This window comes from Lissotriton vulgaris, chromosome 1_1 (genome assembly GCF_964263255.1).
Source record: "Lissotriton vulgaris chromosome 1_1, aLisVul1.2, whole genome shotgun sequence".
In the NCBI taxonomy this organism is placed as follows: Eukaryota; Metazoa; Chordata; class Amphibia; order Caudata; family Salamandridae; genus Lissotriton; species Lissotriton vulgaris.
This window is the reverse complement of record NC_141685.1, coordinates 242,746,929-242,771,658: the sequence shown is the minus strand read 5'-3', so window position 1 is coordinate 242,771,658 and position 24,730 is coordinate 242,746,929. Positions and strand designations below refer to the sequence as shown.

Genomic DNA, 24,730 nt, shown 5'->3' with positions numbered 1-24,730 from the left:
TAAGGACCGAGGGAACACCGTGTAGCCTTACCACGTTTTGTAAGAAAACCAGGGCCAATTCCCCAGAGGTAGGCAACTTAGTGAGGGCTATGAAATGCCCCATTTTGGTTAAATGGTCTATGACCACTAAGATGGTGTTGTTGCCGTGACTGAGAGGCATCTCCACAATGAAGTCCATTGAGACGGTGTGCCATGGCGCAGGAGGTATCGGAATAGGGCGTAACAAACCGCTACTTCGTTGATGCAGTGCCTTTCCCTGGGTACATACAGGACATTTCGCCACATAGTCTGCAATGTCCTTTCGCAAGTTCTCCCACCAAAAATACCTGGTGACTGTTTGCAAGGTTTTCTGAACCCCCAAATGTCCACCTAATGTTGAGTCATGAGTCCATCGCAGAACTTGATTTTGTAATTCTGTCGTAGGCACATACAGCAGTCTGTCCCTGAAGAGAAGTTTGTTTCGCGAAGTTCTTTGCTGTGGTTCAATAGCTATCCAAGCTTGCACATCCACCAGTTTGACTTCCTCTTCCACTCTTTTCAGGAATTCAAGGGAGCCACCAGTTTGACTTCCTCTTCCACTCTTTTCAGGAATTCAAGGGAGCCCCCAATAGCTGAAGCTGATGGAGAAAAGGATGCCTCTCGAAGAATGCTTGGTAGCTCTTCGGTGTCTGGAGAAAGTTCTCTTACAGCAGATCCCGGTCTCGAGAGCGCATCGGCTTTACCATTCTGGGGACCCGGACGGTATTTAATCACGAAATCAAAGTCCGAGAAAAACAAAGACCATCGTAATTGGCGTGGTGTTAATGCTCTTGCGCTTTTCAAAAAGAGCAAATTACGATCTGTGAAGATTTCCACGGTGTGTCTAGCCCCCAGTAGATGGTGTCTCCATTCCTCACAGGGTCTCTTGATGGCTATCAATTCCTTGTCAGTGATGCTGTAGTTGATTTCACAAGAAGTTAGTTTCCGAGAGAAATATGCCACAGGGTGTAGTTGACCAGTATCCGGGTTTCTCTGTGAGAGGATACCTCCTATGGCGTAGTATGATGCATCCGTCTCCATGATGAACGGCTGACTAGCATCTAGATGCCGAAGAATGGGAGCAGTCACGAAACAAGTCTTCAATGTTCGGAAAGCACTTTCCGCAGAGTCGGTCCATTTGAAGACAGCTCCCTTCTTCAGTAGATGGGATAATGGCTGGATAATCCTAGAGAGGTCCTTGATGAATCTTCTGTAAAAGTTTGCAAAATCTAAAAAGCTCTGCAAAGCCTTTACAGACGAAGGAGATTCCCACTCTCCTAGCATACTGAACGTCAATGAAATTACCCGTAGCTCCTGAATCAAGCATAGCATGTACCATCACAGGTATTTCTCCAGGCCATGTAAGGGTAACACACAGATTCATGTGGGGCACAGAAGGTTGCATGGTATTAGCAATGGCATGAGAGACCTCTTTCACTTCATCCAAGCTCAAACCAAGGGCCTCTGGTTTGTTTGAGCCTTCTCGTTTCCCGAATCCTGTGAGGGATATTCAACTGCAGGTATATTTCTGTTGTTCTTTGTTTTAGCTTTGCAGTCTCTGATAAAATGCCCTGGCTTTCCACAATACATGCAAAGTTTTTGGTTGCGTCGACGTGTTCGTTCTTCCTGGCTCAAAGGACCTCTGACTCCCCCTATTTGCATAGGTTCCGAAGTGTCTGTATTAGATGCACCATCCGACCCCACTTTAGGTTTTGTTACTGGTAATCGCAACTCATAGCGGTGCTTGTCGCCCTTCCGTTCCTATAACCGATGATCCAGCTGTATCGTGAGATCTATCAATTCTTCACAAGAAGTAGGCATGTTCACCACCTGAGCCAGAACATCCTTTAGCTCCCCTCTTAATCCTTGATAAAACAAGGAAACTCGTTTGGCAGACGGCCAATCAGTCTCGACAACAAGACGGTTGAAATGGGTGATGTAGGTCAATAAATCCAGTGATCCCTGTTTAAGCGTTATCAGTTCCCGATCCAAGGACAACGTATGAGCCTTGCGATCAAACAACTTACCCATTTCTTCACAAAAATTGTCAAAATTAGCTAACACAGGATCATTTTTATCAATTAAAGGGAATGACCAACTTGCAGCGTTGCCTCCCAAATAAGACAACATAAAGGCGGTCTTAGAATGGTCATCAGGGAAAACAGAGGGTTTGCACATAAAGTGCAGCTTACACTGCCCTAAAAAGGTACTGAATTTCCTAGGATCCCCTAAGAACCTTTCAGGCGGTGCCAAGGGTAATTGTACAGGTTGTATAACCTGAATGGTGGATGGGCCCTGCACTCCTGGGGCTAAATGGGAAGGTACATGAACTGAGGGGAGGGGGGTAAAGTAGCCTCCCTAATATACTGCTTTCCTGTAGGTCTGACTTGGGCCAATCCCTCAACATCACGTCTTAGTGCACCCATCTCACTCCTCATGTCGTGATTCTCCACTCTCACTGCGTCTACCTCAACCCGTAAAGCAGTTAAGGATTCCAACAAGGTCTGTAATACAGTGTTGGTGTCCATCGCTCAGGCCGCAAAAAGACGTGGGCTTGTCACTCTGTCACAAACAAGGCAGGATGACTAACCTTAAAAGTCAGAAGCAGCAGGAGCGATGTCGTAGCTTACTTCCTTCCTCCCTAGAAGCGCCCCCCCCCGGCGCGTCATACATATAACACACTTCTAGTCAAGTCAAGTCAAGTCAAGTCAGAAATTTATATAGCGCGCTACATACCCAGAGGGTCTCAAGGCGCTTGAGGAGGGGAAGGGAGTTACTTGTCGAATATCCAGGTTTTAAGTTGCTTTCTGAATGCTAGGTGGTTCTGTGTGAGACGTAGGTGGGTGGGTAGAGAGTTCCAGGTTTTAGCTGCGAGGTAGGAGAAGGATCTACCTCCCATGGTGGTTTTATTGATGCGAGGAATGGTAGCAAGGGCTTGGTTGGAAGATCGAAGCTGGCGAGGGGGGCTGTAGAAGGAAAGTCTTGTGTTGAGGCATTCGGGTCCAAGTTCGTAGAGTGCTTTGTGGGCGTGGGTTAGGAGTCGGAAAGTAATCCTCTTATTGACGGGGAGCCAGTGGAGGTTTTTCAGGTGGCTGGAGATATGGTCTTTGCGTGGGATGTCTAGTATGAGTCTGGCTGATGCGTTCTGGATGCGTTGGAGTTTTTTCTGGAGTTATGCGGTGATACCGGCGTATAGGGTGTTTCCGTAGTCCAGGCGACTTGTAACCAGTGCATGGGTGACTGTCTTTCTGGTTTCGGTGGGGATCCAGCGAAATGTTTTTTTGAGCATGCAGAGGATGTTGAAGCATGAAGATGAGACTGCGTTGACTTGTCTGTTCATCGAGAGAGAGGAGTCCAGGATGAAGCCCAGGTTTCATGCGTGGTCCGTCGGGATGGGTGCTTTTCCAAGGGCCTCTGGCCACCAAGAGTCGTCCCAAGCAGAGGGGGAGGTGCCTAAGATAAGGACTTCTGTTTTGTCTGAGTTCAGTTTCAGACGGCTGTTCTTCATCCACTCTGCTACTTCTTTCATGCCTTCAAGTAGGTTGGTTTTGGCGGTGTTGGGGTCTTTGGTGAGTGATAGGATCAGTTGGGTGTCGTCTGCATAGGAGATGATGTTGAGGTTGTGTTGGCGAGCGATGGTTGCGAGGGGGCTCATGTATACGTTGAAGAGGGTGGGGCTGAGTGAGGAACCTTGGGGTACGCCACAGATGACTTCAGTGGCCTCGGACTTGAATGGTGGGAGGCGGACTCTCTGGGTTCTTCCGGTGAGGAATGAGGTGATCCATTCCAGTGCTTTTCCTTGGATCCCGATGTTATTGAGGCGCTGTAGGAGAGTGCTATGGCAGACTGTGTCGAAGGCTGCGGAGAGGTCGAGGAGGATGAGGGCGACTGTGTCTCCGTTGTCTAGTAGAGTTCGAATGTCGTCTGTTGCTGCGATGAGAGCGGTCTCCGTGCTGTGTTTGGCTCGGAAGCCGGACTGTGAGGAGTCGAGGGATTTGTTGCTTTCGAGGAAGGCGGCGAGCTGGTTGTTGACGGCTTTCTCGATGACTTTGGACGGGAATGGTAGGAGCGAGATGGGGCGGTAGTTTTTGAGTTCGGTGGGATCCGCTGTGGGTTTTTTCAGAAGGGTGCTGAGTTCGGCGTGTTTCCAGTTTTCCGGGAAGGTGGCGGAGTTTAGGGAGCAGTTGATGACGTCTCGGAGGTGTGGTGCTATGATGGAGTCTGCTTTGTTGAAAATGTGGTGAGGACATGGGTCTGTGGGGGATCCTGAGTGGATGGAGTTCATCAGGCGGATGGTGTCCTCGTGGAGATTGGGTTCCAGTTGTTAAGGATGTTCGAGGGGGGTGCAGGTACGGCAGAAGATTGGGTGGGATGGTTTCCGGGTTGGCTGTCGAAGCTGTTGTGGATGTCTGCAATTTTGTTGTGGAAGAATGAGGCTAGGGAGTCGCAGAGGGCTTGCGAGGGGGTGATGTCGTTGGAGTTGGCTGAGGGGTTGGTGAATTCTTTGACGATGTTGAATAGTTCCTTGCTGTTGTGGGCGTTGTTGTCTAGTCGGTCTTTGAATGCGGCTTTCTTGGCAGTCCGGATCAGTTGGTGGTGTATGCGGGTGGCGTTTTTGAAGGCGTTCCTGGTGCTGGAGTTTGGGTCTTTTTTCCACGCCTTCTCCAGGGAGCGACAGAGTTTCTTGGATTTCTTAAGATCATCATTGAACCAGGAGGCGTTTTTGCTGCCAAGTTTGATTTGACGTTTTTTCGGCGGTGCTAGGATGTCGGCGCTGTTGGATAGCCATTGGGTGAGGTTAAATGCTGGTTGGTCGGGGTTTGAGGAGTGGGTAGGTGGGTTTTGAAGAAGCAAAGAGGAGATCTGGTCGATGGTGATTTTGTTCCAGTTTCTTCGTAGAGTAGGTTGAAGTCGGTTGTGAGTGGTGGTTTTATTGTAGAAAAAGTGTACGCAGCTGTGATCCGTCCACTGGAGGGTAGTGGTGTGACTGAAGGAGACATGTTTGCTGGAGGTGAAGATGGGGTCAAGTGTGTGACCTGCGATGTGGGTGGGCGTAGAGACAAGTTGTTTGAGTCCGAGGTTCGCGAGGTTGTCCCGAAGGGAAATGGTGTTGCTGTCGTTGCTCTTTTCCAGGTGAAAATTGAGGTCTCCCAGTAGGATGTATTCCTCGGAGGGGAGGGCGTGTGGGGTGATGAAGTCGGTGATAACGTCGCTGAATGTTGCACGGGGTCCTGGAGGCCTGTAGAGGAGAGTGCCTCTGAGTGTGGTCTTGGGGTCGGTGTGGATCTGGAAGTGAAGGTGTTCGGCGCTAGCTAGGTTGACGTCTGAGCTAGTTGAGATGCGGATGGAGTTCTTATGGACGATAGCGATGCCTCCTCCTGTTTGGTCGATGCGATCCTTACGGATGATCTTGTATCCTTCCGACATGGCCTCCTCCAGGGAAGGGGAAAAAATGGAGAAATAAAATATAATAGGCTGGCAGCCAGAAATCATCTACAGCAGGCGAAGACAGGTTAGAAGTCCCTTTTCACATCTGCTTGCTGAATCTGCATGAATACACAAAAAGACACTTGTCAATACTAACCCCCTCCCTTTCATAGAGCCCAAAAGGCAAAGAGGTATAGAGAAGATGTAAGACTCACTTATCTATGTTGCCACACACATCCAAGAAGACAATGTCCTATGAAAAAGAAAGGAAAGTAATCCACGTTTGAAAGAGCACAGCTCCAGAGAGAAAGCAATAATCTTAGTTCCAAATGCACATCTAAGAAACTAATGTGCTCTCTCTATATCTCTACAGTATTTAGAACTGTGTTCCCCTTCTCCGTGGCAAATCAAAAATATAATAGTTCAGCCTTTCTCAAATCCACACGGGCAGTAGGCTGGGGGTCGCTTCACTAAATCACATGGCACCAAAATATCCAGCCAAAAACAAAGGGGCGGGCTGGGGAAAAATACATTCACAGTACCTCCGTATGGAATACTAATCAAGGCGCCCAGCTCTCTCTGAATGAAAGGAGGAGACACGAGGGAAATCAGCGTCTCTTTACACAGTCCGTAATGGCCACACAATGTTCACTTTCCTTAAAGGCTGCTGGCGACTTCTCCGCGTCGTTCCGTAAACAGCGGTCTCCTTCTTTCAGCGCGAGCAGCGCGGCTCCCCGGCTCTCAGCGCGGCTCTCAGAGGTCAAAGGGGCGTAAACAAGCCTTGAAGCGGAAAAGTCTAGCACACGGCAATGCTCGGTCTCCGCTAACTCCGAGCAATAATCTCTTCACCAGAAATTCTCCATGAGCCCGATAAGGCTTAACCAGGCACTCGAGTTCAGAGCAGATCGGCTCTCAGGTGACAAGCACCGGAAGCAAGGAGTGAAAGAAAGATATAGGAATCAGGGAAAACGACCAACAACACAAACAACAGACTACACACCAGGCACTCTGGGAGATGCAGTTCTCCTAACATGGGCCTGAATCATGACAGCCACTCTACCTGCAAATGTGAGTGGTTTTAGCGTGTCTATTTGTATTTTTCCTCTCTATCCGACTGTTTTCGTTTCTGCAGATCTTTGTCGTCTTTGATCACCTCCTGCCCAGCGTAGAGGCGTTCCACACATGGCATCTCTCTCGCACCAGGGTCTGGTTTTTTGTGCCTCTGTTCACCGCAAGGAACTACGTTTGTAGTTCAGGATAATGGTGCAGAGGTTAAGGGCGTCCTTCTGTCTTATCTTCTCCCTTTGGACATTTTAAGGAGCAGCCCCTGAACCTTTGGCCTGCGTACACTTGGACTCGCATCCTTCTTCCACCCACACCCTGCTTCTCCTTTATTCTGTAATCCATAGGCTCACTTAGACACCTCCCTTCAGTTTATTGATGCTGCCTACTCCCATTAGTTGTTGTGATTGCTCTTCGGTGAATGATTCTTTACTACAGAGGTTCTGATTATAAAGCCTGCAGGCCTCTTTGTCAAACAGGAGATAATTGAGAGCCTTTAAGGAAATTGATGCGGGCTGTGTAACCCCTAATAAGAAGGCCTGTAAACCTCTACAATAAAACACCCTGAAGAGGCTTAGAACCAGTAGGACTAAATATTAAAATAGTGTGCTATTTTTGTATAGCACTCCATTAAGCACTTCTGTTTCTAAGCACTGTAAATATCGTTAAAATTAACCAATTCATGCTTCTCAATTTACTGACCCCTGAAATATGAAAGTCTGAGGGGGCCTTATTTACGACTGAAGTTTGGACAAAACTTGTCTGTGGTGAGACACTTTGATGGCTATATAGTTTATCTGAAAGAGACTTCTAGCCTCAGATTCCTTACCTTTGAATTTCCCCCAGGCGTCAGGGGTTTTCTGGAAGATTTTTCGAGAGCAGTACTCCTGATCAATGGTAGGTGACGCCGACCACCACCCTCCGCGCCTGGACTCCGATCAGCACCGAAGACACCGTCCGCATGATGAACTCCATCCACTCCGGATCTCCGACCGACCCCTGCCCTCACCACGTCTTCAACAAGGCCGACGCTGTCATCGCACCCCACCTGCGGGACATCATCAACACCTCCTTCGACACCGCCACCTTCCCAGAGAGCTGGAAACACGCCGAACTCAGCGCTCTACTCAAGAAACCAACAGCGGACCCCACCGAACTCAAGAATTACCGCCCCATCTCGCTCCTCCCGTTTCCAGCCAAAGTCACCGAGAAGACCGTCAACAAACAGCTGGCCGCCTTCCTCGAGACGAATGGATCCCTCGACCCCTCAAAGTCTGGCTTCCGAGCCAACCACAGCACCGAGACCGCCCTCATCGCTGCCACCGATGACATCCGAGCCCTGATGGACAACGGAGAAACAGCGGCCCTCATCCTCCTAGACCTCTCCGCGGCATTCGACACTGTCTGCCACCGCACCCTAGTGCAGCGCCTCAGCAATGTCGGAATCCAGGAGAAGGCACTGGAATGGATCATCTCCTTCCTCGACGGAAGAACACAGAGAGTCCGCCTACCACCGTACAAGTCAGAGGCCACCGAAGTAATCTACGGCGTCCCTCAAGGATCTTCGCTGAGCCCCACCCTCTTCAACGTCTACATGAGCCCCCTCGCGGCCATCGCACGCCAACACAACCTCAACATCATCTCCTACGCCGACGACACCCAGCTGATCCTCTCCGTGACCAACGACCCCGCCGCCGCCAGAGCCAACCTTCACGAAGGGATGAAAGATGTAGCCGAGTGGATGACGACCAGCCGCCTGAAACTGAACTCAGACAAGACGGAGGTCCTCATCCTGGGCTCCTCGCCCTCCGCCTGGGACGACTCCTGGTGGCCCCCCGCCCTGGGCACCGCACCCAAACCGACGGACCATGCACGCAACCTGGGCTTCATCCTGGACTCCTCCCTCTCCATGACCAGACAAGTCAACGCCGTCTCCTCGTCGTGCTTCAACATCCTGCGCATGCTACGGAAGATCTTCCAATGGATCCCCACCGAGACCAGGAAGACTGTCACCCAGGCCCTCGTCACCAGCCGACTGGACTACGGCAACGCCCTCTACGCCGGAACCACCGCCAAGCTCCAGAAGAGACTCCAGCGGATCCAGAACGCCTCAGCCAGACTCATCCTCGACATCCCACGAAACAGCCACATCTCCGGACATCTGAGAGACCTGCATTGGCTCCCCGTCAACAAAAGACTCCCCTTCCGTCTCCTCACCCACGCACACAAAGCCCTACGCGATCAAGGCCCGAGCTACCCCAACAACCACATCAACTTCTACGCTCCCAAACGCCACCTCCGATCAGCCAGCCATGCCCTCGCCTCCGTCCCCCGCATCCGAAGAGTGACAACAGGAGGAAGGTCCTTCTCCTACCTGGCCGCCAAGACCTGGAACTCCCTCCCTCCCGACCTGCGCCTGACCCAAGACCACCTCTCCTTCGGGAAGAAGCTCAAGACCTGGCTGTTCGAGCAGTAACGGCACCCCCCCCCCCCCCCCCAAGCGCCTTGAGACCCTACGGGTAAGTAGTGCGCTCTATAAATGTCTTTGATTGATTGATTGATTGAGTGACGTCCACCTGCTCTGCTTTCATCGTTGGCGTCATCGGCGCCAGAAATGACACACACCCTCAGTCACCCTCACCCTCACACCTCCTAACCCTCACACCCTTACCCTCACCCCCTCACACACCCTCACACACCCTCACTCACCCTCACACACCCTCACCCTCACACACCTTCACACACCCTCACCCTCAAGCCCTCACACACCCACTCACCCTCACCCTCACACCGCCTCACCCTCACACCCCTCACACCCCTCACCCTCACACCACTCAGTGCTACAAAACATATTGTGTTACAATAGGTGTCACATTTGCGAAGATAAAACTATTGGCATTGTAAATAACAAAGCTATTAATTTCGCTATTTTTAAAACAAGCACATAAATAAAAAATGTGTCCTTTACAATACCAATAGCTCAAACTTTCCTAATGCGAGACCTATTGCATTGCTGTGCTTCTCTCCGCTGCTGCACTCTCCTGCTCTCTAGAGATGTGGCCTAACGACCAGAGCTGCCATCTAAGTCACATAAATACAAAACATGTTGCATTCCAAATGCTATAGGTGTCACATTCGCGAAAGTTATAACTATTGGCATTGTAAATGACAAAGCTATCAATTTAGCTATTTTAAAAACCAACAAATAAAGAAATTATTTTTCATTTACAAGACCAATACCTCCAACTTTTCTAATGCGAGACCTATTGCAATTCCAATGCTTGTTTTACTGGGGAGGGGTGCTCACGCGGCCACCCTCCCCAGACCGATATCGCCCTGGGGGCCCCATCCCGTGGTGCCTGGCCTGGCAACTCCTGCGAGAGCCAGCATTGCTTTGAGACCCAGGGAGCTGCTACCATGCAGCTCCCTGGATCTCAAAGCAATGTCTGTTTTCTTGCTCGCTTGACAGTGGACAGGGAAAAAGACACTTGCTCTGCTTTCAGCAAACAAGAGCATTTTCTGCTTCTTCTTGTTGAAAGCAGAACACTTGTTTGCTATAGCTTGGTGGGAGCAATGTCTTAGGGGGTGGCACACAGGGATATTGCTGGAGCCTTCCCTGGGAGGTGGCTGTCCCCAGAACCACCTAGGGCTCCAGGAGGTGGCTTGAGCAACCCCACTCCAATGTTAACTTTGACTCTAGGGAGGTAGGGATCCCCTTCATTGTTGTGTTTGTGCCCCGGGTAGGTGGCGATTCTGGGGGGGGGCTGTAGTGACTCTCCTGCATAAAAAAATCTATATATATATATATATATATATATATATATATATATATATATATATATATATATATATATATATATATACATACATACATACATACATACATACATACATACATACATACATACATACATACATACATACATACATACATACATACATACATACATACATACATACATACATACATATATATATATATATATATATATATATATATATATATATATATATATATATATATATATATATATATATATATACACACATACATACATACATACATACATACATACATACATACATACATACATACATACATATATATACATACATACCTAGGGGATGTGGCAGTCCCTGGGGCCATAGGACCTCCACCACATTTCATTGAAAAACCAGTGTGCTCCGGGAGGTAGCGGTCCCCAAGGCTGCGGGGGGCAGAGCGAGCCCCACCTATTTTTATTGTTTGCAGCCCTGAGGAGGTGGCGGTCCCTGTGGCTTTTTTGTAAGCCAGAGAGGGGGGCCCCATGGGCCCCCCTTCTTCAATGGGGCACCCCTTCTTCATGCCCCCAGGGTTTCGACCACCCGGGGGCATGACAGATTGCCCCAAGACTTTCAACACAGCTGCTGAATCAAAAGGGGGATGTTTTGTGAAAATTTCGAGTAGATTTGTCAAGCGTTGCAAAACAAAAACCGCTTTTCCTATGCAAACTTTGGTCCTAAGTATAACTACCTACTGACGACCACCAGTAGGAAATATACAGGGTTTTGCAGAGTTGGCTCAACAGCAATTGCATGAGTTACATGTGGAGTAGCATAGGCTCACTTTTATTGTGCTTTATTTTGTTGGAGGAGTGGAAATTTCATTTTCTATCTACGGTACTGAACTAAATTGTTGCTCAATATCCTGTGAGGTGTTCAGTTCCATATTCTTAGTTATTAATGAATTTTCCTTCATTTTCATTTAATGTGAGTTCTCTTTTCTCACATTTATTACTATTTGATTTTGTTGGTACATCTTTTGTAACTTTGTATATTCCCCTTTTTTTGTATATTCACTTTGTATATTCCCCTTTTCGCTCTCTACCGCTGTGTAGCGGGCGTGTATGCCTGTGTTTGTTTTATATTCAGTTGTACTTTTTCTCCTTCTCTTTGTGCTCTCGTCTTTACATCTTTTTCGGTTAAGGGGAGGTGTTTTGTATTCTGCTTTCCTAGTACCTTGTCCTTCCTTTGTGTCTGTCTCTACTTGTCCATTTCATGTCTCTGTGATGTCATACACTGTTCCACCTGTTGATGGTCAATGATATTTGTCAGTAATCTGGAGGCTGAGCAGGATTTCTACTTGAATCCTGTACCTGACCGTCTAATCCCAAGAATAAATATACTACATGAACATTATAACAAGGAGTTTTAATCTTTATTTTACTGAATGTAACATACCCTCTGCTCGACATACCTGCCAGGTCATTTCTCTCCAGAGGGATAATACTAAGTAGGCTTGACTACTGCAACGCCCTGTTGTTTGGAGCCCCTAGTTACCTTCTAAAAGAGTTAGAACTTATTCAGACCATTACTGCCAAATTGACACTGAACAAACCTTGGTATTCATCCGCCACGGAAGCCCTGAACGAGCTTCATTGGCTACCTGTCAAGCTAAGAATAGTTTTCAAATCTCTATGTATTGCTCATAGAGAATTACATAACAAAGGGCCAATACGTCTTCAAAATAAAATAAACAAGCATTTGCAATGCAATAGGTCTCGCATTATTAAAGTTAGAGCTATTGGCATTGTAAATGGCAATGCCTTTTATTTATGTTATAGCCTTGAGCATTACAGTGCATATACTAGAGGTCTGCAAATGTCACATGCCCGAGCCAGAAATGTCCACTTGAGCAGGCTTCTGTTTGGTTGGTATATTATATGCGGCAAGTTGTGAAAGCCTATGCACATCATATGGGCAGCTGATATTTGCAGACTACCACATGCCTTTGGCTAATTCATATTAAATAGCCAGCTGATATTAGCCCAGTGCTTCAAACCTTTGTCAAATGCATTTTTTGTGGACAATGAATGCCCAGTAGTGCAGGCCTCAGGGATAGGCAAGTGATGTGATCAGGGAACATTCGTCCAAATTTTAATTGTGTTTACATTTAATATTGAAGGTTTAAGACTCATGTTTCCAATATTTAACACAGCAGCAGCATAGTAATATTGATGCAAGTAATCTCTGTGATGTTTGAGAGGTACCGTTTTGGTCTAAAAGAAACTTTTTTATAGAAGTTACATGAAATATAAAAACAGCATGTCTCTCCAAAATGTCCATTATAGACTCAGATATCACCCACATTAAAAAGGAAAAACAGTATTTAAAACAATCTGTTAAAAAAACGAATTAGTCAAGTTAATCAGGGCAATACTGAGCTGCAGAACAGAGCTAGCTTTATAAGGAGGCCTCCTGAAAGGCTCTTTGCCCATACCTTAACATGTATCCACTGCTGGGTAGGCCAAAGGTTTCTGACTCTCTAGGTATAGTGCTGCTAAAAGATCTTCAGCAACATGGGGACGGGCTGGACACTGGACTTTTACCCACACTATCTCAGGGAACGCTTTTGTACTCCTCGGCCGAGCTATTAGCGTTAAAGCCCCCATGTCTACCATGTACCCATAGATTTTCCCCAGAGGGCATCCTGCATTCCTCCCGCTGTCACACGTGCAAATCTGTACTATTACCTCTCATACCTTCTAAAGTGGATAGGAATACTCTGATAAAAAAGGGCTTTTTAATCAATGCTAGATCCCTTATTAAAAACAATATTGCATTCCATGACTTTGTGGTAGACAGGCAACCCGATTGGATGCTTGTCACAGAAACATGGGCATCGGAGTCTTCTGGACATGACCTAGTGATGGCCATCCCAGAGGGTTATAAAATACTTCAACAAGACCGACCCATACGCAGAGGGGGTGGACTTGCTATTGTCTGCAAGGCCACTTTGCCCTGCACGATTAAAGCCCTGTCTGTAGTATCGGACTCTTTTGAGGCCTTGCATTTCTCCATCCTGTTTGCTCCCTCGGTTTCCTTCTCAGGAATCTTTATTTATAGACCCCCTGGCTCCAGAGTTACGTTCATTGATGACCTTCTCAGAATCCTGGAACCCTACTTTGGCAATTCCCATCTGTCCATTCTTGGGGACTTTAACTTTCATTTGGACAACACAAGAGACTCAGATACCATCAGGTTAGTGGACGCACTAGCTGCCTGTGAATGCATACAGTTGGTCAACAGCCCTACTCATTTGGCGGGCCACACCCTCGATGGAGTCTTTACTAACGACGACAGATTGTCTGCTGACACCCCGGTGCCTCTGGTCTGGTCGGACCATTCGGCGATCCCTCTTCTGATGGCCCTTCCTCTGGAAGGAACATCCGATTTGTACTCCACTTCCAGAGGCCCAAAAAGGAGCTATAAGAACATCACCAATGACACTCTTGAACCTTACATAAAGAAGTTCACCTTCTCCTCCCTGGGAGATGTGGATGATGCTGCGGTATTGCTCTCTGAATCTATCACCTTAGCGGTTGATGAGCTGGCTCCCCTGTCTTTTAGATACTCGGCTCGCCGTAAGCCCACTGCCCCGTGGTACACGGATTCACTTAGACTCCTTCGTCAAGGCTGCAGAAGACAGGAAAGAAAATGGAGGAAAGCATGGGATCCCATTGAAAGGGAAGTACATAAGGGTCTGCTTGCCGATTACAAAACTAATGTTATCAGGGAAAAGCAGCAGTACTTCTCGAATCTTACTACCTCCCTTACTTCCTCCAGGGAGCTCTTTAAGATTGTAGACTCCCTCTGTTCCCTTCAGGTCCCGGATCCAGTTGTGGGTTCGCAGGAGCTCTGCAACAATATATCAGAGTTTTTCCATAAAAAAATTGAGGACATCTATCTTGCGCTGGAAACTCAGAGAAAGTCCTTAGCTGACTCCTCACTCCAAACCCTGAACAAATTACAAGCCTGGACTAGAGACCATCCGGTTAGTCTAACGGCCTTTCCACTACTGACCCGAGAAGAACTTGAGCTTCTACTCGATAGGATTAAATCCTCATCACCTCTAGATCCTTGTCCTTTGAGGATATTGAAGGAATGCAGAGCGATACTGCTCCCGCCACTCCTGGAAGTTATGAATGGTGCTATAACCCAAGGTACCTTCCCCCTAATATGGAAGAAAGCGATAGTGAAGCCTCTACTCAAGAAGCCCACGCTGGACCCGGAACAGTTGAAAAATTTTAGACCTATCTCACTGTTACCCGCTCCTGCTAAGATTCTTGAGACACACCTCAATGGCCATCTTACCGCCTTCTTGGACTCATCTGGGTATCTTGACATCTCCCAGCATGGGTTCCGAAAGGCGCATAGTACGGAGACAGCTCTGACTATGGTGGCAAATAACATCCGTAGGAAGGTGGATGCTGGCCAAACTACTGTGTTGGTTCTACTAGACCTCACAGCGGCATTTGACACCCTGTCTCCCTCAACGCTTACATCTCGGTTGAGGGAGGCAGGGATCTCCGGCATGGCTCTGAACCTCCTGCACTCCTTTTTACAGCATAGGGAGCAAAGAGTCAAGCTTGGTGAGTTCCTTTCCCCTGCTATGTCCTTGCAGTGTGGGGTGCCACAAGGGTCGGCTCTCAGTCCGACCCTATTTAACATTTATGTCGCCCCCCTTGCAAGGCTAGTAAAATCTCAGGGGATGGAACTGGTGTCATACGCCGATGACACCCAGATTATGGTGTCACTGGCCCACTCAGTATCATCATCCGCCACCAACTTCAGGATCTGTATGCAGACAGTCTCTGATTGGATGCTTCAGAACTCCCTGAAGTTGAATGGTGACAAAACTGAGATCCTGGTCTTTGGCAAGGACCAGGATATCTGGTCGGATGAGTGGTGGCCGGCCTCACTGGGAACCTGTCCATCCCCTTCCCAGTCAGCAAGAAACCTTGGGGTAATCTTTGACACCTCCCTATCCATGACTCTGCAGGTCAACCGTACGGTGGCCACCTGCTGGGGAGTGCTAAAGATTCTCAGGAGGATCCTTCACTATCTCTCTCCCTCAGCACGCAAACAGGTGGCAGTAGCATTGATAGGTTCAAGGTTGGACTACTGTAATGCGCTCTATGTAGACTCCAACAAGGGGCTCATTCAGCGATTACAGGTAGTTCAAAATGCGGCTGCTCGCTTTGTCTTAGCACTTCCCAAAGCTTCATCTGCTACGATGGCCAGAAGGAGCCTTCATTGGTTGCCCATTCATCTCAGGATTTCGTTTAAGATCCTCTGTCTTGTCTATCGAGCTTTGGCAGAGGGCTCTTCTGACCCCCTTGGTGCCCTGCTGACCCGGTATCAGCCCGGTAGATCTTTAAGATCTTCTGAGATGAATCTGTTGGTTGTCCCACGTACCAAAAGCGTTCGTTGGGGAAACAGAGCTTTTTCCGTTTCTGCTCCCAAACTATGGAACTTGTTACCTCTTGAGATTAAGATGCAACCTTCTCTGTCTTCCTTTAAAAAGGCGCTCAAGACCTGGTGTTTTGTCAGGGCTTATCCGTAATTAGGATCAGTCTCTGTTATCTGGTATTATTTGGTTAGGCGCCTTGACGCCCATCTGGGCTTAGTTGCGCGTTAAAAATTGTTTTTCATTTCATTTCATTTCAACATGTGCACCAGAAAGGGTACCTGAAAGTACAACTAATGTAAGAGGATACACAGATGTGTACTGCATCATTTTTGACCCTTTCCACATCAGACACAAAGGCGATCTATAAAAACGAATCCACTTTAGAAAGACCATTTTTATAACGTTGTATGTCATGTTTGACTCTTAAATCTTAAAACGAGGTGAAAAAATAATGGCAGGTATGTCTTTGTAAAAGGTGGCAACCCTACTTACCAGTGGTTTAATATGTTACTTAGGCATCCACCGTACTGTAGGCAGGGGGACTATTGAAGACTGTCTCTCACTGTCTTGGAGCACAGGGCAGTTTTAGCTGTCATGATTGCTGCATGCTTTCCCTATTAACCAGGTACAATAACCACATCCTCAGCACCAACGGAGCATCCAGGAAGCCAAGATGCAGGTCGGCCATCCCCACAACCAGTTCTACAGACCGTGGGTGCCCTTCCCCCAAGGTATCTCCGGCAGCCTCAGCAATGGGACCGTGTTGGTGATTAGTGGCACTGTCAGTCATCATGGTGACACGTTTTATGTAAACTTGCAGTGTGATCATTGCGCGCCGTCTGAGAACATCGCTTTCCACTTCAACCCGCGCTTTTCCGAAGGTGGTGTCGTTGTTTGCAACACCAAGGAGAGGAACCAATGGGGAAAAGAGGAGAGAAAGCATGAGATGACTTTTCACAAGGGCCACCGTTTTGAAATCAGGATCCTTGTGAACCATCACTGTTATATAGTGTCAGTCAACGGAAAACATTTCGTGGAGTACAAGCACCGGATTCCGCTCCATAGAGTTAACGCCGTGCACATAAGTGGAAATGTGGAATTGGAAAATGTGTCTTTTCAGGGTCCTGGGGGGTTCCCTCCGTCTTTCCCACCTTCTACGTGCCCTCCCGGAGGATCGTTCCATCCATATCCAACTCCACAATTTCCACTGCATGGCCAACAATGTCCTGTGCCGTACCACCCAAACATCCATGGGGGTTGCTACCCTTCTAAAGTAATCACAATTTCCGGGACCGTTCCGCACCATGCTAAGAGGTTTGCTATCAACCTGAAGTTCCATGGCGGCACTGCCTCATCTGAACCCGCGCTTTGATGAGAACACCATTGTTCGAAACAGTTACCTGAACAACAACTGGGGATCAGAGGAGCGTGGAGGAGCAATGCCCTTTTGTAAAGGACAGGGCTTTATGATTGTAATCTTATGTGAACACCATTGCTTCTGCCTGAAAGAAAAGCTTGTTTCCGGCAAGAGGACAGGTTACTGGACTTCCATCAACAGAGAACAAGCTCTAGCCGAATTAAAACTGGCAAATGCAGAATATAAATTAATACTCAAGTAGTGTGCTAGTGTCTGCCATATCACCCACAAAATAAAGAAAGTAAAGTATAAAGTGCTCCAAGTAGGCCTAATATCATTATGCAGCTACTAGGTTTTATGCATCCCAATTGACGAAGAGCCCTAATTAACACATTTTCTTTCATTACTCATTTGCTCCTGGGAATCGGTTTTTGGCCAAGATCACACACTTTGGATAAGAAGCTGGCACCCAAACAGTGAAAATTCAACCCCCTCATTGAAAAACAAAATTCACCGCCGCAGCCCGGCTTGAACAGGAAGCCAGGTAACCTGTGTTGGGACGGGGGCGGGGCCGCAAAAAGACAGGAAGCAGACGGGAGCCTACCCCGCGCTCCTGTGCTGAAGCGCTCCTGTGCCCGTCAGCCGGAAGATTTGCGTGTCAGCTAGCGGGGCTCCCGTGCTCGTGGAGAGCCCCGCCTGCTGCTGAGAATGACCCGCTGCCTGCCGAGGTAGAGAGGAACACACGAAAAGAACTCGGTGAGTGGGGGGGGCGGTGTGCGCGCCTGTGTGTGTGTGCGCGCGTGTGTTTGTGTGCGCGAGTGTGTGTGTGCGCGAGTGTGTCTGTGTCTGTGCGCGTGTGTGCCTGTGTCTGTGCGCGTGTGTCTGTGTGTGTGTGTGTGTGTGTGTGTATTTATGCATGCGTGCGTGTGTAGAAAGAGCCGATGACTGGTGGGGGGAAGCGCGCGTGTGTTTCAGTCTGTGTGGTGGATGGCTGTGTGCGCACGCGTGGGCGGAGCCGACGTGCGCGTTCGCGCACCCAAATCCAGGAGAAAAGCTAGTAACACACGCTTGTCCCCATTCCCTCGAGTCAGGCAACTAAAAGGCTCCTGCTGGACGCATCCTTCGGATGCAGTACCAGCGAGCCCTAAAAAGTACACCCCGGCAGGAACCTCCGCTCTACTAATGGTAACTATGCCCAGGAAATCGGGTATAAGAAAGTTATACAAGGAGGAAGCATCCTCACGGTTATCGCGGCCCAGCTATGGAATAGAGTTCCAGCCTACCTACGTTCTCAAATTCATTTACAAAAATTCAGGAAGGCACTGAAGACCTGGTTATTTCCCCACTAGTGGCCACTGTTTAGCTTTCCATCTGCTATATCTTACACAATAGTTCAGCACCAGAATACCATCTTTGGTCACAGTGTGCTCTATAAATAATACAATACAATACAATACAATACAGTAGCTATGGAGAGCAGCCTTTAGACTAAGTCTCGAAGGAATGTGAAGCAGCTTGTTTTACAAGATCAGAACCTCCTGAATAATCAAAGGAAAGGAGAACCACATGAGATATATAAAATATATTTATTTATTACTAAACACTCCCTACTAACCTCTTTAAGAGATTAGAGCACAAGGCACACAATACTTAATCAATAGAACAACAGTAAATAGCACAATAACAGCAGGCTCCAGGGGGAGACCGAACCATATACTAAATAAATGGTATAACAACAATGACTTCACTAGACACAGTACCTAGAGCATGTAGAATTTCTGGTACCCCAAGGAACCACCCAAAGTAGTGACACAGGAAGCCCACGGAGGACCAGTGCAGTGTGTGAACACAGACGCTAGTTCCGTAACACTCCATGGGAAAGTCGCAGTTGGATAATTACAAATTCAGGACACTACGGAGAGGACTTCAAGCAAACCCTTTGGAACATAGAAGGTTCTAAGGTCAGCACCCTCGTGAGTACCGAGGTACCCATGTTACCTATCCCAGAGGAGCCAGGTGCATAGGGGTCAAGTGGTGACGGAAACCTTTGTCGTTTTCAATGGTGTGACTCAAGAAGTGCTGCTGCCAGGAAGATGAAAAGTGTCCGGTGGAATCCAAGTCTGGATCTGAGGTGAAAAGAACCTGACAGCAGAGGGGACAGAGTCTAGTTCACTTCAGGGTGACCGGGGGCTCGATAGACGAATGCCCACCGATGTCAGGTGCTTCAGCTGTGAAGATTGGATGCTTGACTCTGCAGCCATGGGGACCAGTAGACGTCAACGATGACCAAAGTCCAGAGGTGAACTGTCCCACGAAGGATGTCGAGTGCTGAGGGGTCAGTGTCCAGATTGAACACAAACAAGCCTTGGCAAATGCAACCCACGCGGGCAGAGGAATCAAGTTACGATGAGGACCAGCAAGGTCCAGGAGACTCTCCGCAATCTGGGGAGTCGGGGCACGTCTGGAGCAACCAAGAAAGCCCAAGGGAAATCAAAGTTACCTTCACAGGGATCCACAGATTAACTTGCCAGTGATCGGAAAGGGACCTCGATCTGAATCACGAGGTACAGGCCCACAGAGCACTCGTGGAGTGGAGGCCAGAAATCTTTGGTGTAAATACTGCTCGGGGTCAGGACTACACGTAGCCCAAAGCACAGCCTCAGGGATCTCCAAAAAGCATATGCTGCATCAAAAGTACACGGTGCACAGGGGTTTGGGATGCATGGTCCCCACAAGGGATACTGGTCTCAGAATTGCTGAGAGAGCAGATCGAATTCAGAGACGCTCGGAAACCCACCCCCTGTGTTGCAGAAACCTCCATGCAAACCGGTCAGATGCGTTAAGGTGCCTGCTTCAGCGGGGGAGTAACTCCTATACTCCAAGGGAGATTCTTCTGTCGTCCAGCGAAGTTTAGATCATCGAAGTACTTGTTTTGAATTTAGTCCACGTAAAATCCATAGCACTGTAGTCAAGTTTCCCACTTTATAAGCAGGCATGGGGTTGGACTAACTTTGGGGACCCACCTATGGGTGGGTCAGGACAGAGGGGTGGCTACACCCATGTCCTTTGTCCAGTTTCACGCCAGAGCAGGAGCAAATGGCTCCTGCAACCGGTTTGAGCTTGACTATGCATGGGGACACCAAATGTGCCCCCATTGCAGACTTTCTGGCACTCCAAGAGTACACCCACCCAGCCCCAATACACTAAAGCCTGTCTGGGAGGTGGTCACACCTCTCTGTGACAAGAAACGTATTGTCAGGCCTTCCTCTGCTTGAGCTTGGCTCAGCAGCAGGAGGGCAGACTCGTGTCTGTGGCTGGAAGCATCTATTTTGTGATGCCCAGGTCGAGAAAGCTGGTACCGGGTGTACCGGTGTTTCACATAAGCCCCTCTAGAAGGGTGGAATCATACCTTCCCCTCCAGTTACCGACGGGGAGGTATGATTCCAAGGTGTTTGACACCAAACACAACATGTTTCTAATCAGCCATTTTAAAGTTAGCTTTTACCGCAAGGTTTATAATGCACTCCAGTATATATGGTTGGCTGCATTACAGACAACTCCGGAAAATAGGTTCCGAAGGCTGCAGAGGGGCTCTACTCATGCAGGTGCACACTCTCACACAAAACCCAGCACCCTGCCATCAGGATTGTTAAAGCCTGCCATAGGGATGACTGATAGGATTATATGTGCAGTGATTCAGAATAGATATAGGGAGCCTATATCTAAGTAAGGGGTGCATACATCTCCTTACACAGGCTGCAGTAGCAGACCTGTGGTGTCATTTTGAATGGTCTCTCAGGGGTAGCACAATACATGCTTCAGACCCTGAGAGGCCTCTGGGGTACCTATGCCCTGGGTACATGGTATACCGTACACTAGAGCCTTATAAGGGTACCCCAGAATCCAATCTGGAGTGTACCTAAAGTGTAAGCATATCCAATTTAGGGAAAAAGCAGATAAACTAGGGTTCTGATTAGCAGGATCCCAGTCAGACTAGTCAAAAACCAGCAAAACGCCAGAAAAAAGTAGGGTAACTATGCAGTCAGATTCCACCTTTCTACATGGTCAAGCAGCAATCGCAATTCTACTAAGTGTAAGGTACAAGCAAACCCCAAATTAACCTGTGTGCACGGAGCAGCCGGGCCTAAATGAGAGGCAGTATGTAAAGTATTTCTGTAACGCTTCACACAGTGAAAACACCACAACAAAACATTCGGCTCCAGGATAGGAAATATTACTTAGTTTAATCAATAAAACAAGACCAAAACAACAAAAATCCAATGAGTAGAACTGGATGGATTGATTTTTAAAGTTTATGAATCTCCTCTCAGCACAGGGCTCACTGATTCCCTCCATTAATCCCAGTAACGCCTCTCGGAGACCCAGTTCAATGTTATGCTCCAGGACCACAGAAATCTCCCATGTTACTTCCTCCCAGAAGGGCTTGAGGTGCAAACAGGACTATGTCATGTGGAGGAGTCAGCATTTTGGGCTTGACAGTGTGATTGGTGCTCTGTGCTCTTTTGTGAATGTCACCAGTAAATTATTTAATTGCCTCAAATTGTAAAGCGCTCAAATATCCTTCGGGATCAAGTTTGCGCTATATAAAACTTTATAAATAAATAGTGAAAAATAGCACAAAAAAATACAAAGCGCTATTGAGGATATCTGGTTGTGTCGGACAGGAACAAAGTCACAAGTTAGGAACGACTCCGATGGAAAGCGGGCCAGCTATAGGGACCCAGTTAGGCCCGCTGAACAAAGTACTTTAAATTCTGATTTTGTTGCATGAATCTGCATCAAATGTGCATTGTTAAGCCAAAACGCTATGTCGGTCTTGAGAGATAGCGAGGCTGCAGTGCGAGGTCCTGTTGTGTCTATTACGAGGATCCCATCGACAGGGCTTTCAATACGTAGTCAGATGTCGGGGATGCGATGCACAATCGAGGCGATGTGTGGGTTCTGATGAGCAGTGAAGCTGTGATGCAGCATTACAGCAAGTAGGTTAGCCAAATAGCCCTTGTAGTCACTATTGGTTCTGGGTTCAAGAGATGCGGGTCTAGGGTCTAGTCCTTCTCGCCCAGGCAAGAGGGCAGCAGGCATTAGATCAGCACAGCAAAGCAGGAGTCCAGAAGAGTGCAGCTGTAATCCATTCTTATTTAGTAGAAAAAATATAGTTCATGAACACATACAACCCATTATCTTTGGTAAACAATGAAAATAAAAATTATAACCTAATTGAGCAAAATCAACCAAATTCTTCTTGTGTGCAACTAAACACCCCACAATGTGCATTAATCTGAACTCGCATAGGGCGATAACCTCCTCAAGCCAATCTCTATTAATTTGACCTGCACATGCTAAACGCTATTCCTAGCAATGTAACCGGCTCCTCTCCTCTACGCCGCATCACTGTGCGAGTGGTCAACCAACTAAATACTACCTTGTGATCACAATTAAACCAACCCCGCTGCATACCTTCCAAACAATCACCTGATTCTAATTACCAATTGCAAAATCAAACCTACTAAAACTGCAAGTCCCAATAACCATTGCGTGTCATGCATTGAAAACCTACCATTTCTACTTAAATCCAAACATTTACATGTAGTATTTATCAATAATATCTGATATTTTTATGGGATTTCATATTCCAGATGTCATTTGTACAACAAATGTATACGATGTTTAAACATGTTAAACATTTTAAATCCTTCAGCAAAAGACTTTTTAGCAGTTTTCTAATAAAGAGAACAAGACTTCCTCTCATGAATTTAGATTTTCCTAAGCAGTCTTTTCCGTGATCTTGTTTAATTTCTTTCTCCTTTTAATCTATGTCATTGTCCTGGGTAAAAACAATTTGCCGGGCAAAATCCATTCAAAATTCATGTACAGTGACAGAATGCACACCTATCTAGTTAACAGTCCAATTTTGCAACATGCTCATAAGGCAGGCATTGTGCCTTGCCCCAAGAGGACGAGTGAGTGACTACACAACCTTTGGAATGACGTGGCGCCTATCAACGCCTATTTCTGGAACACGTGGAGTACATAATTTATCTTGGGCAGCTGTATGCCCAGGATGAATTATGTATGCCATGTGCTACAGAAAAAGGCATATCTGTAGCATCTGAAAAAATTGAGTAACATGCAGCCTTTGCATGAATGGAGAAAGTAAAGAGAAAGTTATGGAATGAAATAAGGATTCAATTGATTAAAATGTATTGGGTTTCCAGTGAGAAGAATCGTTTTGATACTCAATAACTATATAGAGATCCAAAGCAGAATAGGAGCTGTCCCCTTGGGCAATTGTACTGCCCTTTTATGCATGGGTCTGGTGATGCTTTAACCAGCCCTGTTCATGGTAATAGTGATATTAAAGTGCTAAAAACGTGGGGGATCCACACAAGCCAAACCTCCCTGGACTCCCCAGGGTTTCTAGTTCTCAGAAATGTCTCGGTTTGGTAGGTTTCCCTAACTGGCCACCGAGCCCAGGACCAAAATCCTAGGAAGCCCCTTTGCAAAATCAGGACGTTTTGTGATAGGTAATTTTGATGTCTCCACTATCTGTTTTGGGACCTTCTCTGCTGTGGGCACTTGGCCCACCCTCAAAAGTGAGGTACTATTTTTATTGGGAGACTTTTGAGAATGCAGGGTGGGTAAAAGGTTTGTGGACCCACTCAGATTCCAGAACTTTCCATCACAGAAACATGTGGAAAATGTGTTACTTTTTTTTACAAAGTTTAAGGTTTGCAAGGGATTCTGGGTAACAACCTGGTGAGAGCCACACAAGTCACCCCTGCTACATTCCCCTGAGGTTTCAAAAATGTATAGGTTTGCTGGGTTTGCCTAGGTGCCGGCAGAGCTAGGGTTCAAAATCTATAGCTAGGGACTTTGGAAAAAAGGGTCAGTTTTCACTGTAAACAAGCATTGGAAATGCAATAGGTCTCGCACCATTAGAGTTAGTGCTTTTAGAATTGTTTATGGATTTATTTTTGTAAATGTTTAGCATTTTTGTTTCCTGTAGCCAATGCTAAAGAATTACAAATAAAAAAAGCCATAAACATTTCTAAAAGCTCTAACTGAAATGGTCTGAGACCTATTGCACTGTGTGAGGGTGAGGGGTTGAGGGTGAGTGAGGGTGAGGGGTTGAGGGTGAGTGAGGGTGAGTGAGGGCGAGGGGTTGAGGGTGAGTGAGAGTGAGGGTGAGTGAGGGTGAGGGTGAGGGTTTGAGGTTGAGGGTGAGGTGTTGAGGGTGAGGGCGAGTGAGGTGTTGAGGGTGAGTGAGTGTGAGGGTGAGTTAGGGTGAGGGGTTTAGGGTGAGTGAGGGTGAGGGGGAGTAGTTGAGGCTGAGTGAGGGTGAGTGAGAGTGAGGGTGAGTGAGGGGTTGAGGGTGAAGGTTTGAGGGTGAGGGTGAGGGGTTGAGGGTGAGTGAGGGTGAGGGGTTGAGGGTGAGTGAGGGTGAGTGTGTGTGAGGGTGAGGGTGAGTGAGGGTGAGGAGTTGAGGGTGAGTGAGGGTGAGTGAGTGTGAGGGGTTGAGGGTGAGTGAGGGTGAGGTGTTGAGGGTGAGTGAGGGTTGTAGGAGAGTAGGGTCTGCAATCCTATGATCACCCAGATTTTTTGCTTTTGTTTCA

The 24,730-nt window shown here is 47.5% G+C and overlaps 1 protein-coding gene and 1 pseudogene across 1 annotated transcript in view; both read left to right on the top strand.

The window, feature by feature from the left end:
- LOC147745361 (uncharacterized) overlaps window positions 1-24,730 on the top strand; it is a 101,789-nt gene that overhangs the window by 49,717 nt on the left and 27,342 nt on the right. The gene's annotated exons all lie outside the window — the stretch shown is intronic.
- LOC147745362 (galectin-9-like) lies at window positions 16,413-17,358 on the top strand (annotated as a pseudogene).